We start from the raw sequence: 14436 nt of genomic DNA, 5'->3' as shown, positions 1-14436 counted from the left end.
GGGTATGGCACCTAGTATAAAACTGGCCCGCACAGCAAACGATGCTCACTATTGCTCTGGGACTTCCTGGTGGCAGTCCGGTTTGCTCTCATCTTGGTGAAGACATTCCTAAGGGATTTTCCTCAATCCAGTCAGGCAGCTGTAATTGCAACTTTCGTGCAGAGTCTCTCCTGTTAACAGCTGCAGTCATCTCGCTCACTAATCTTCCTGTGAGCCTCTAGCAGAGTGTGTTTCCAGAGCAGTTTTGTGTCCTGAAATCTGTGTTGATTTATTACAGGGTCACTATGAGTTCACAATCTTCCGGCAGAATGTTTTCATACAATTAAAAGTGCACTGAATTCTTATTAAAATATTGTTTAGCCTGCAACTAACTCTGAAATCAAGAGTTTTATAAACATGATGAATAGGATTACAAGTTGAAGAGTTTTATTGCTGACTTATGATCTTCATGATGCAAGCATAGAGCAAGTGGGTGAATATTTCGGCATATATATATATATATATATATATATATATATATATATATATTACATCAAAGAAGGTATCATTAGACAACCAATTGCATGTTTATTAGGGAAAGGCTCAACAAAACCCACTGCTAAAAGTCCTGGTGGCTTTTCATTTTCTCAATCATCTTTCCATACTGTAACTCAAAATTCAAAGTAATCTGAAACCTTTACGCCAGACTGCAGTTCAAGTCTGTGCAGAATTGTTAATGTGATTTGTATTGTTTTCCTGTGACCTTTTTGTTTTCTCAGATCTCCTTCCATGCTTATCCCATCCCACAACCATCCCCTCATCAGATCACTCCAAAAATCTGCACTATAAGAACATTCAGATTTGGAGGTATCTGGAGGTGGGCCCTGTTGAGCTTCATACAGACCCGTGGAAATGTAGCCCTGACACAGACCACCTCCTCTTTTGCCTATACTGTTTTATATGATGGTTTGCAACACTGGGGACATGTCATCGCACAACCATGATTCTGTTACAAATAGTAAGTCAGGTTGTGTGTCAGTGAGCAGGTTGTAGATGTGGTGCTTGTTTTTTTAGAGTGATTGAACATTTATGAGCAGGCAGTTTAGAAAATGTGTGTTTGTGGCGTTGTCATTTTGTTTTGGAGAAGGCTGAGCAGCATATTTTGAGCTTGTATCAGGTGTGTTGGTAGTTGTGATAACTGCATGAGGGTCACATAAGTCCTGTTTTTCTATATGGTGTTCCTCATCCAGCAGACTTCAGAGGCATTCTGTTGGGCCTGTGTGTGTTGGTGGAGGACTTGGTGGCTGAGAGTGATATGGTGTGTGGAGTTTTTTTTGTAAGGCAGCCTTATTGTGCAATGGACAAGGGGATATGAAGTTGTTAAGAGTGGTGTGTTGTATATTTTGTTTACGTTTGTTTAATGTGGAAGAAGTATGGGTTGGGGTAGTGGAGGAGCATGTGGATCATATGAAAGGCTCTAAATTGTGCAATGGATGAGAGACGGGTGAATGAATGTTGCGTTGTTGGGGTGCTTGTGGTAGGTGTTTGTGAAGAGTGAGAATGTAGGAGTAAAGATTGGTCAGGAATTGTATTATTTGTATAGTCATGAGAGAGGTAGTGGGTGAGAAGGGAAGTGTGAAGGTGTATTATTTGATGTGCTGATTTGTGTGGTTTGTTTTGTGTAGTGAGAGAATATATTGATGTAGTGGTTTTCTGTGAAGGATTTGTATGCAAGTTAGTGCCGGTGAGTGGTATTAGAATATTACAGGGGATGTTAATGTGTTTTGGAGAAGACTGTATGTGGTGTGTAAGAAGGGATGGACGAGAGTTAGTGGTGTTTGCAATAGTTTTGATTACTGGAAAAGGTAATATGTGTGCTGGAGTGGAGTATCAGGGTTGTATGGTTGTGTGTAATTGGTGAAGAGAGGGGGAGGGTGTTTGCGGATGGTGTGATGGAAGGCCGGGTTTAGGTATTGTCCCGATAAAAGGGGATCTCGCAGGAGCAAATACAGTGTTGTTGGGTTGTATTAATAGGGAGTGTGTGTCTGGATGACTGAAAGTAATGTATAAAGTGGTTTTGTCTTATGTGGGTGATGGCAGGATGTGTTAGTGGGAGTGGACAGAGTTGTGTTTGGTGTGAGAAAGAAGGTGTCTTAATGTTGTAGTTGTGGTGGATGTATGTATAGGTGTGATATGTGGGGTGATCAGTATAGGGAAAGGTGCGGAAGACATTGTGACGCGAAGGGTTAATTAGCTTGAGCAGTGTAGATGGGTGTGATGCCTGTTGAAAACCCCTCTCCCAAACAACGTGGAAAAGTTCATGATATTATTTTCAAGCTTGTTTGTGTAGAAGACTCCGTCTCAACCTTGAGAACAAGAGTACAGGGAGAAGATGGAATGAAAACAAAGGCTGGAGAAGGGCAGAGCAGCCAAGTACTGATAACATAGCTAGAAAATGCCAGAATGAGATAGAATCCAAGCTTCGAGTTATTTAAGCACTGAAGTGTGGGTGAGGGATTGGAAGCTTGCAGATGGAATTGTGGAAGCTGCCATGGCACAGCGCTGCCTCCCTGTTTTGCTGACCGTGATGCTTGAGGGGGAGAGAGGTCCAAGCTGGCGGTAGAGGGCTCCCCAGCATTTCGTGGACTAAGTTAAGTTCCATACAGGGATGAAAGGCCATTATTTCTCTGCTCTATTATTATGACTGATTATTTATGCTTGCACTGTGTTTATAACCTGAAGTATTCAGCTCCTTTATATTTTGCTTACTAAACCTCGTAGTATGAACCTGCTACAGTAACTCAAACATGCATTTTGGTGTGCAGTAAATCAAAGCTTATCTGAAGTATTCAGTTTGTTTATATTTTGCCTCCTGAACATCGTAGTGAGAGCATGCTGCAGTAATTGAAACATGCATTTTGGTGTGCAGTAAATTAAAGCTTATCTGAAGTATTCAACTCATTTATATTCTTCTTCCTGAATATCGTAGTGTGATGCATTTTGGTATACAGTTAATCAAAACTTATATCTGTCAATGAACTCTCTGCTTATATATATATATATATCTGTAGTGTACCTATATATAAATAGATGCTTTTCATTGCTATTCTTATTCTACTATTGTTAATGTACTAAATGTCTACATTTACCTGCAATTCTAGTAAAGCTACATTGTATTTATAATTGGTGTGTGGTCCTTCATTGAGCGTCCTTATTGACTTATACCGAACAGGTGTCAACCAGTCACCTGGATAAGACATTTGGTACCAGAAGTGGGGCATATGTCAATAATACCTCTTTGGGGACGTAAAAAAAGTGAGGCAGAGAGCGGAAGGCAGCTTGGGGCAGAAGCCAGATCCATTCCCGGGTGGTTAGCAACTGACCCGTTCTCTGGTGTGGCAGGACTCTTGAACCGGTGGGCAGCACCGGTGTTAGATGAGAAAGTGACTCCTCTCTTAGTGGAAGATGCGGTTGAGAGGGTGAAGCTAAGAGGGGCAAAGCTGGAGCTGAAAGCAGCAGGGCAAGTGGGATGGCTTTTCCTGTCTGCCCTCCGTACGGTAGACAGGAAAACATTAACACAAGATGCAGAGATAAGAAAACTGCGGGATGAGGTTGTAGCCTTGCAGGAAAGGCAGTTACTTATGAAAGAGACCATAGAAAGTGCAGTGACTCGGGGTGATCAAATGGAGGCAAGGTGCACCGCTTTAGCAGTATGAGTAGTAAAACAGAAGTGTAGGCAGAAGCCTAAAATGCCCTTAGCTGTGCAAGTGAGGGCACTGGTACGCAAACATAACAGTAGGCAGAAGCCTAAAATACCCTCAACTGTGCAAGTGAGGGCATTGGTACGCTAAGAAAATTGGGATCCATATACTTGGGATGGAACAGTCTCAGATAATGATGACTGGAATTGGGAGGATGAGGTGGAAGCACGTGTAACAGAACTAGGTGGAGTTGAAAGTGGAGAAGGACGTGTAGGTGAAATTGAAGGTGAAAAGGGAGTGAATGGTGGGCAAATACAGAAATCTCGTTTGGTAAGAGATTATACGCAGAGTGAGTTGTTGGAAAGAACCCGTATGTTTAGGCAAATGCCTTTGTTTAAATGGTTGGTGAGATCGTGGGACACTGGAGCAAAAGATGCACTACAGAATCCTTTTACGTTAGGTCCCATCACAGAAGGAGACCCGTTTGAGCTGGACATGATAGTACAGGATGATGTAGATGATGTAGTGATGTGGAGCGTCTGGCAGAGGCAGGGGAAAAAGAGGGTGCCACAAGATTGGGCCTTAGAGGAAATAGAACGCATAACTGATGATCGGCCGGTCACTTTAAAAACATGGGTCCCCTTACTAGGTTGGACAAGAGACGGAGGGGTTGGCAATAAAGTAGGCAGAGCGCAGGAGTTTGCCATCGTGAAGTGGAAATGGTATCTGCAGCAGAGGGCAAAACCAGGACCAGCAGGAGTGTCGAAGTTACAAGAAGATAAACTAGGGGCAGTGGACTTGCAGGCAATGGCCCCTGCGCCAGAGCCCTCTGAAATGGAATCCTCACCATTTAAGACAGCCCCGCCTTTTGAACAACTCACCGAAGAAGAATGGCAAAATGCATGGTTCACAGATGGTACCGCCCGGTACTATCAAGGAAAAAGACAAAGGCAAAGAGTTGCATTCCAGCCTGCTACAGAAACGATGTTGCTGCGAGAAGGGGATAATGAATCAAGCCAGCTTGCAGAACTGCAGGGGGTAGCAGCAGTGATCGAACAAGCCCCCATCAGAGAGAAAACATTTGTGTACACTGACAGTCGGGCCACTTACCAAGGACTAGCAAGCTGGGCCCCCACTTGGCGCAAGGATGGATGGAAAATCAAAGGCACCCCCATTTGGGGAGGCAAGCAGCTATCGGAAGAGATGTGGGAGAAAGGGCAAAAATGTAAAATCTATGTGGGACATGTGGATGCCCATTGCGCATCGGACACCTCACTTGCATCTCTATTCGACAACACCGCAGATCAGATGGCCAAAACACGAACAGTGGTCCTCAATCAGGAGGCTGGAGCTGCTCTAGCAAACTGGGCCCATGCAACATCTGGACATCTAGGAGAGAATGGCACTTATGCATGGGCACAGCAACGACAGATTCCAGTTACTAAAGAACAGGTGCAACAAGCAGTAAAAAAGTACCCCACATGCAACCAGATAAGACAAATGCCGCTGCAAAAGAGGCCTAGCGGCCATATCAGAAGTGGAACCGTAGCTGCTACAGTGTCGCATTTGGACTATATCGGGCCGCTACCAAAGGAAGGAGGAAAAAGCTACGTATTGACCATGGTGGACACCTACTCTGGCCTTATGTTGGGTATGCCCTGTAAGTCTGCAGACCAAAGGTCCACTTTGCGAGGGCTAAACTACCTGATAAAACATTATGGGGCACCTGTTGAGATGCAAACAGATAGGGGCACATACTCTTCAGGGAAAACAGTGCCAGGCTGGGCGCAGGAAGAGGGAACTTGGTGGATTTTACACCCTAGTTATTATCCACAAGCTGCAGGCATGATTGAGAGATATAACAGATTGTTTAAATAACAGCTAAAAATGTTATCAGCACATCAGACTCTAAAAGGATGGAGTAGTAATTTAGACAAAGCCTTGTTCGAATTGAACGATAGACCAGTTGGGCAGCAGACTACTTTCATTCGGATGACAGGGCATGATAAAGAAATCACCCACACAATGATTGTCTGGAAAACAGACCCTCGAGCTCGATTACCTTTACAGGATACTTCTGGCAGTATAGGACTGGACCTGTTTGCTCCAGAGGATGGAGAAATACCCGTAGGGCAGGTGGAAACTGTTCCCTTAGGAATAGGAGTAAGAGTACCACCTGGAACATATGGTAGAATTCCCCCTCGATCCAGCTTAGCCATCAAGGGAGTGTCGGTGCTAGGTGGAGTCATAGACCCAGATTTTAGAGGAGAGGTTAAAGTAGTATTACTGAACCAAGGAGATGCTGCTGTATCATATCAAGCACATGACAGACTTGCAAAAGTGATTTGTGAACCAGCGTACACCCCCCACATTGAAGAAATGATCTGCCCCCCCGATAACACCCAGAGAGGTGAGGGAGGATTTGGAAACACAGAAAGAAAAGTATAAAGTATGGGTGAACCATCCAGGGAAAAAGCCAGAGACAGGAGAGCTATTGAGTCAAGGGGTGGGGAGTACGTATATTGTACTTTTAAAGAACTCTAATGTATCTGTATTTGTACCTGCAGTGAGACTTACCCTACGGTCATAAACTATGACATCTGCGTTGATGATAGCAGAGAATGCTGTTACAGACCTTCATGTCACTTGTGCACCTCAAGCCACTAACGTAACTGATGACCAGGGAAATGTTTCATTTTGCAACGTGGAGGTACCTGGAGGCAAGTGGATGGCTGCCAAAGCTGTAACCTGGAAGGTAACTGGACAGCAAATCCGACATGCCAACGGACTGAACGAGGTGCAGGGGACGCCTACAATTGTACAGGCTTTGAGTTATATGCTAAACATGATATGTAAATAATGTGATACCAGGACACCTGGTGGTCGTAACAATTAACTATGAAAACCAAAGGAGTTCGATACTCCAAACCACCAGCCTTCATGTTTTATGTAACCGAAAGACGCATGATTAGCAACTTAAGCAACGTTTCTATAGTTCATTATAGAATAGGATGTAAGCAAGATCTGCATGCAAGCATCATTAATTGTATTGTGTTACAGATGAATATTACTAAGGGGAATGTCTCAAAGTATGATACATTATGTGCACCATGGACACCACAGTTATGGCCCTTGCCAAAGTTATGCATTAGAAGATTTCTAGGGTCCTTGATAGCTGGGGTCACCGGAATCGGGGTAGGGGCCCTGTATTCTTTTGATGATGAATCTATTAGGAATAAGCTATCTTCTACAGGATATAGTACGGGAGAGGCCATAAAAGTAATTCCTCAATGGGGGCCCACACACTCACAAGAAGTATGGAAAGTCCTGCGTGGGTTGTTTCGCGATTGGCAATGGCATAATTTCACTTATGAACAATTCGAAGAAAAAAAAAAAGGGCTTTTAAAATCGACAAACAGTGTCCAAGGGCATCCAGTGCAAACTATGGCAAAGCATTGTTAATCTAAAGTATGCTGACTTTAACGCAGAAGGGGGACAGCCTCAGGGTGAATATTGGAGACAACAATTGCATTTGCCTGACGAAATATGGGTAAAGCCCATACAGTTTCACGGTGAGGAAGAAATGTGTTATGCTCTTTTTGATATAGTAAGAAGCGATTTTCCTCCTGACATATGGTGTCCCTTTATATTGCTCCCCGTAGTGATAAGTAAAAGAATGGTGGATACCTCACACTGACAAAAAGTAGATTGATTAAACAAATCACACTGTAGATCCCACTAGATGTGCAGATTGGTCTAAGGGGTGGGTATGTACCCACACTGGACGGGTGCTAGATTCATGTCTTCACACAATACCGGGAGAATGTGAATGATTACCTTATCCTATTAAATGGCACAGACTTATATCAGATAGGGATAGAGAGTACATGTTATGTCATTAATCATCCCTTACTTATTAACGGATTTATACAAACCACCGGAGAGCAAGTAATGTGTATGTGCAATATTACCAGCATCATTGACATAAACACTCACATCTTGTACCGATCGACTATGTTCACCATAACCACATTACAGACGCAAATGTGTGCACAGTTAGAGTGGAACATCTCGCTTATTGTTAAACTACCCAGATTAGAGGCAATCAGGCACTACACACAAGTTACCTTTGCTAAATTTGATATGGCAGCTAAATACACCAAGGATACAGCCATACTAATGACCATAAATGCTAAACAGCTTATGCACGCTGCTTCATGCATCCAGCAAATAACTGAGCATTATTGGTATGACATCTTCTTAGGCTGGGCACTAGGAGCTATGAAGACGCTAAAAATAGCGTTACAACAGCTAATCTGGTTATTGATTGTTTGTGTTACGCTAATGACTATACTATGTAGACTATATGTATGCACAAAACAGCTTCATACTAAAGATGCAGGCGCTTAGAATAACACTGACCAGTATTAGTAGCAATCTATCTAGCGGAATGTCAAAGTAAATGATATCCGTTTCAACATGCATCACGCCCATCTAAGGGGTGGAGTGATCAGTATAGGGAAAGGTGCGGAAGACATTGTGACGCGAAGGGTTAATTAGCTTGAGCAGTGTAGATGGGTGTGATGCCTGTTGAAAACCCCCTCCCAAACAACGTGGAAAAATTCATGATATTATTTTCAAGCTTGTTTGTTTAGAAGACTCCGTCTCAACCTTGAGAACAAGAGTACAGGGAGAAGTTGGAATGAAAACAAAGGCTGGAGACTGGCAGAGCAGCTAAGTACTGATAACTTAGCTAGAAAATGCCAGAAAGAGATAGAATCCAAGCTTCGAGTTATTTAAGCACTGATGTGTGGGTGAGGGATTGGAAGCTCGCAGATGGACTTGTGGAAGCTGCCATGGCTCAGCGCTGTCTCCCTGTTTTTCTGACCGTGATGCTTGAGGGGGAGAGATGTCCAAGCAGGCAGTAGAGGGCTCCCCAGCATTTCGTGGACTAAGTTAAGTTCCACACAGGGACGAATGGCCTTTATTTCTCTGCTCTATTATTATGACTGATTATTTATGCTTGCACTGTGTTTATAACCTGAAGTATTCAGCTCGTTTATATTTTGCTTTCTAAACCTCGTAGTATGAACCTGCCACAGTAACTGAAACATGGATTTTGGTGTGCAGTAAATCAAAGCTTATCTGAAGTATTCAGTTCGTTCATATTTTGCCTCCTGAACATCGTAGTGAGAGCCTGCTGCAGTAATTGAAAAATGCATTTTGGTGTGCAGTAAATTAAAGCTTATCTGAAGTATTCAACTCATTTATATTCTGCTTCCTGAATATTGTTGTGTGATGCATTTTGGCATACAGTTAATCAAAACTTATATCTGTCAATGAACTCTCTGCTTATATATATATATATGCATAGATGCTCTTTCTAGTGTACCTATATATAAATAGATGCTTTTCATTGCTATTCTTATTCTACTATCGTTAATGTACTAAATGTCTACATTTACCTGCAATTTTAGGAAAGCTACATTGTATTTATAATTGGCGTGTGGTCCTTCATTGAGCGTCCTTATTGACTTATACCGAACAGGTGTCAACCAGTCACCTGGATAAGACATGGGGTTTTGTGATTGTTGTTGAGACGCCGAGATCTGCATGAGGTTTGTTTGTGGTACATGAGTTGGATGCGTATGCAATTATTGTGTTTGGATTTTGGAGGATGTGGAGGAAATGAGGACCTTTCTTGCAAATGGAAAATTGTGCTGCATTTATGGTCCTAGGCCTGGTCAGTCCTGACTAGGCCCAAACAGGCAAATGCTCTCATCCTCTCAGCTCTTAGACTCGACGCCAGGGCTTAAACTCCCTTAGACCTAGGGTTAAATAACTCTGTCAGCCAATAGAAATCTAGTCCTAACCCTAACTAATCAGATTTGTAACCCTAAAAGCCAGAGCCAATGGGAGACCTAGCCCTATTAACCAATCACACCCCTATTCCTGACTACTAATCACAGCAGTAACCCTAAAACCTCAGTCCAATAGGAATCCCAACCCTAGTACCAATCAAAATAGAAGCCCTAAAATCGCAGACCAATGGGAATCCTAACCCTAGTACCAATCTAAATAGAAGCCCTAAAAACCATGGGCCAATAGGAATCCCAACCCTAGTTCCAATCAAATTAGAAGCCCTAAGAACCATAGAGCAATATGAATCATAGTCCTAGTAGCAATCAAAGTAGGATCCCTAAAACCACTGACCAATAGGAACCCCAGCCCTGGTACCACTCAGAATACAAACCATAATCCTTAAGCCAATACAAATACTAGTCTTAGCAACCAATCACAACAACATATGCACACTCTGGTTAGCCACTGAGGTGTACGTAGCCTTTTTTAAAAGAAGGGGGGTGGTGGTTTGACTTTATGCAGTCTTTTGTCACAAACTAGGAGGGAAATTTCAAACAGTCACAGCAATTTAAAAAAGACCAAACTGGCTGAAACACAGGGAGCCTATAGGAAACCGGCATGGGTAGCAGTACAAATATTTTTTAAACAATAATAAAAGTTCCAAGAAAGTCTTGGGCGCCTAGTGGTCTCCTAGGATTTCTTGATCACTGGGCTGTATTAGGGTGCAGGGAAAGCTTGGCTCACATAATGGAGGTGGCTGTCTTGGGGTTCCCTCCACAAACCTAATGCCCGGTGCAGGTGTTAAACATGGCTCAGGTTGGCTGGGAGCTAGAGAGCCAATCATCCAGGCCCAAGCCCCTGTGGAAGGGAGGAGAGAGGTGCTGCTCTATTCAGAATCTCCTTGGATACAGACAGGCAGAATCCACACTTCCAAGCTAGCAGAGTCTACTTTCTAGGTAAGGGACAGATTGAAAAGCACTGAAATACTGCTTGTCACACATTTAGATATTTGGCTTTTTCAAGGCAAAAACAAGTGGTGCAGTCACTTTGTAAACACAGTTTAACTCACAATCACATTAAGCATTCTCCTAAACATACTCTGGTTGGCCACTGATGTGTATGTAGCCTTTTTTCAAAGAAGGGGGGTGGCGGTTGCGGTTGGCTTTATGCAGTCTTTTGCCACAAAATAGGAGGGGAATTTCAAACAGTCACGGGTTGAAAACAACAGTTTAAAAAAGACCATGCTGACTAGAACACAGGGAGCCTACAGGAAACAGGCATGGGTAGCAGTACCAACACTTTTTAACAAATAACAAAAATGTCCAGAAAGTCTTGGGCTCTTACAGATCTGCTAAGATTTCTTGATCACTTGGCTGTATTAGGGCGCAAGGAAAGCTGGGCTCATAAAATGGAGGTGGCGGTCTTGGGGTTCCCCCCACAAACTGAAAGGCCCAGTGCAGGTGTTGGGGGGCTCAGGTTGCTGGGAGTTAGAGAGCCAAGCACCAAGACCCAAGCCCCTGTGGAAGGGAGGAGGGAGGTGCAGCTCTGTTCAGAATCCCCTTGGATACAGGCAGGCAGAATACACACTTGTAAGCTAGCAGAGTCTACTTTCCAGGTAAGGGACAGATTGAAAAGCACTGAAATACTGCTTGTCTCACACTCAGACATTTGGCCTTTTCAAGGCAAAAGCAAGTGGTGCAGTCACTTTCTAACCAAAGTTTAAATCACAGAAGCAGATTAAGCAGTCTCCTCAACACACTCTGGTTATCCACTGATGTGGCTGTAGCCTTTTTTAAAAGAAGGGTGGTGGTGGTGGTTGGCTTTATGCAGTCTTTTGTCACAAACTAGGAGCGAAATTTCAAATTTTGACAACATTGATACTATATCTGTGATAATATAGAACAACAAATGTTAAAACTGATTATTTGGGGCATATACCCAGATCACAAGGGTCATAATCAGCATGAAAAATCATTACAAAGGAAGGAGATAGTAGTAAGATATAGTTGTTTTTTAGCTGGTAAGGAAAATAAGTGTCAATATACCCAATCTGAAATTGCCCTAATGTTTAGTCACTGGTCTCCAATTCAAAGGGCTGCAAGTTTGACCACACTATAAAAGGGCAATTTCCTGCTTAACATTGAAAAATAATAGTACAAATATGGTATTGGTGATTGTTACTTCATATGCTATCTATAAGTCCACTTTACAATGTTTACTTTGCATCTATATAATGGTATAGTTTTTATTGTTCAGACGGTGTTTCCACTGAAAAGGCATTTTAAATTGCCTATCACTCGTTATCTAGTGGACTGATTTACACAAAACATGGAAATATACTTACTCTATCAGCTTTTTGGCATGCCTTATTTCATGAAGATCCATCTATGAGTAAAACAAGTTGTAGGGGGGCAGTGAAAAAAATCAGTGATTTGCCATTTTAGTTCCATAGGACATTTTGCTCATATCTACAGGCCCACCAGTTGAACAGATTTACAAAACACTTGGGGCAGATTTATGAAAAGTCGAGCTGCATCTAGTGCAGCACCACCCTTCAAGCATCCTTAGCACCCCCCATACACCACCATGTGTGATACAGGCATAATGTGGCGCAAGGGGTTACAAAGTGGTGCAACGCATGCATTTGTCCACTTTGTAAATATAGCGAAGCGAATTTGGCCTTTTTGGGCCACATTAGCATCATAAAAAAATCATGCTAAGGTGGTGCAAGGAGGCACTAGGCCCTCTTAACTGTAGGCCTTAGTTTTACAGGGAATTTCTGCAGCTTTGCTTCAAGAAATGGGAAGGCATCCTAAGAGTACCAGCTACCTCACTAACATTACAGGTGCTATTATCCCATGGTTATTATAAAAAAGGTATAAGGTGCCACTTGACTATGTCAAAATTGTAGAGACATTGAGAGCCTTGGGGTTTGATGGGAGGAACCCACAAAGCAGGCACTGGCCAATAATGAATAACTGAATATCTACTATAAGGCAAGAAGGTCTCACAAAACACTAGATATAAGTATGCTCAATTTAACTTTGTTCATCACACATACCTAACTCAAACGACATGGAGTGCATGTTCTGGGTATGAAAACAGATTGCCTGTGCTGTGTGGTGAGTAATGCAGATTTCTGCTTTCGCAATGGCTCTCATTAGTCTAATGAGACTACTGAATTTGAGCGGCAGAATCACCTGCGGTGTGAGGGTATGAGTCTTACCCACTACAGGTGACACCTGTCGGCCTAATCCGGGTTTTGCTCCAGCTAACTAGCAGTGCCTCATCTCTACCCAAGAGTAGGGATGATTGGGCAGCCGAGCGCATGACACAATTGATTCCTCAGGGAAATCATGGTCACTCAGATCACATCCGTTTCTCTCAGTGACAGTAGTCTCACATATACAAGAACAATCAGAGGCAATATATATTTCAATAAGATTTTAATGAAGCAAATCTCCATCTTAGATGCTAAAAGATGTACTGCAATAACCAGGACAATGAAGCATGACAAGATTACAATTGTAACAAGGAGAGTAGAGCATAAAAATAATGCTACCATGTTGTCACAAGAGTCATTAAAATAATTCCTACCTAGGCTATGTTACAGCACAGCATGTTAAGCTCTAGTTCTGCCCTTCAGGTTCCCCCTGGGAAGATATCATCCCTCATACCTGAGAAAAAGGCCTGTAGGCTACATAAGCAGCTGCAGCGAAGCGTTCAGCAATCAGTATACAGTTGTGGTCATCTGGCTGGAATCTCCCTCTAACTGTATGGAAAGAGAAGTGTTTTCAAAATAAAACAGCTGATGTTCTGAGAGAATGTCGCTGCGTAAGGATGTGTATGTCTCTATGAACACCAGAGACAAGGCGTTACCAGTTTTACTGGCAACCTATCTTGCAGCCTTGAGAAAAGCACAGAGTGAAAGAAATGTCTTTTTTAAGACCGTAGTGCTGACCTAGGCAAAGAACAGCTAGATAGAGAAAATAAAACAAGACCACAAATGTGGCTATTGTTAAAATAATAAGCGAAGCCGAATACATTATAGCTAGGCTAAAGTGCACAGCGGCAGGCCTGGTTTACTAAAATAGTGTTTATGAAGCTATAACTAAATAGCTACACAACACTGCCACGTGGCGTAATATTGTACTGTGATTTCTCAGTTTGGGACTGAGGTGTTGGAGTGTGAATTGGAACTGTTGGGAAGAATGATCCCAAGAGTCCACAGGAATGCCTGTTAGGGGTCATGAAAAGCACACAAAAACAAAGCATGTACGCAAGTTTACGGAATGGCCACTGATCCTGTCAAAAAGGTGAACTGCAATGTCATGGAAGGCTTCCTCTGTCTGCACTCTCTTGAGTTGAATAAGGGACTTAAAAAAGTGGATTCATGTTGAAAACTCTATTCTGACTGGGGTATAAAGGAAGTAGAGCAGCATAGGCAGATATTAAATTTGTGACAGCTTTTTGGGGGGACTTGGATGAGCATCATCCATGATATACCTCAAAGAGGGAATGTGATGACCCCAGTGGTTATGTCTGACTATTAGAATGTAGGCAACATGTGAAGGGTTTGTTTCACCAGTTGACAGGGGATCTCCATGGGTGTAGTGCTTAAAATAACTATCAGAAAAGAGATTGCTCTTTAAGTCAAGGGTCAGCAAGGTGAGCCAACTGCTAATAACGTTCCTATTAAAATTGGATGTGGAAGCTAGACTTCATTTGAGTGTTTATAATTTGTTTTCCCATTTAAAAGTTAAAACTCTGCATATCTCTCCCTTGAAGGGTAGATGAAGTTCTGTTTGCTACAGTTGATTTGCAACCTTCAACTATAGAACATTTTAATAAAGAGATACTTGGAAAAAAAGGATTCCAAAGTTGTGATACAACT

The 14436-nt window shown here is 42.6% G+C and overlaps 1 long non-coding RNA gene across 1 annotated transcript in view; it reads right to left on the bottom strand.

Annotated features, from left to right (window-relative positions):
- Window positions 1–14436, bottom strand: part of LOC138266579 (uncharacterized) — a 273689-nt gene that overhangs the window by 158127 nt on the left and 101126 nt on the right. The window lies entirely within an intron of this gene.

Source organism: Pleurodeles waltl, chromosome 11 (genome assembly GCF_031143425.1).
Source record: "Pleurodeles waltl isolate 20211129_DDA chromosome 11, aPleWal1.hap1.20221129, whole genome shotgun sequence".
Lineage (NCBI taxonomy): Eukaryota > Metazoa > Chordata > Amphibia > Caudata > Salamandridae > Pleurodeles > Pleurodeles waltl.
This window is presented reverse-complemented; position numbering and strand designations above follow the sequence as displayed.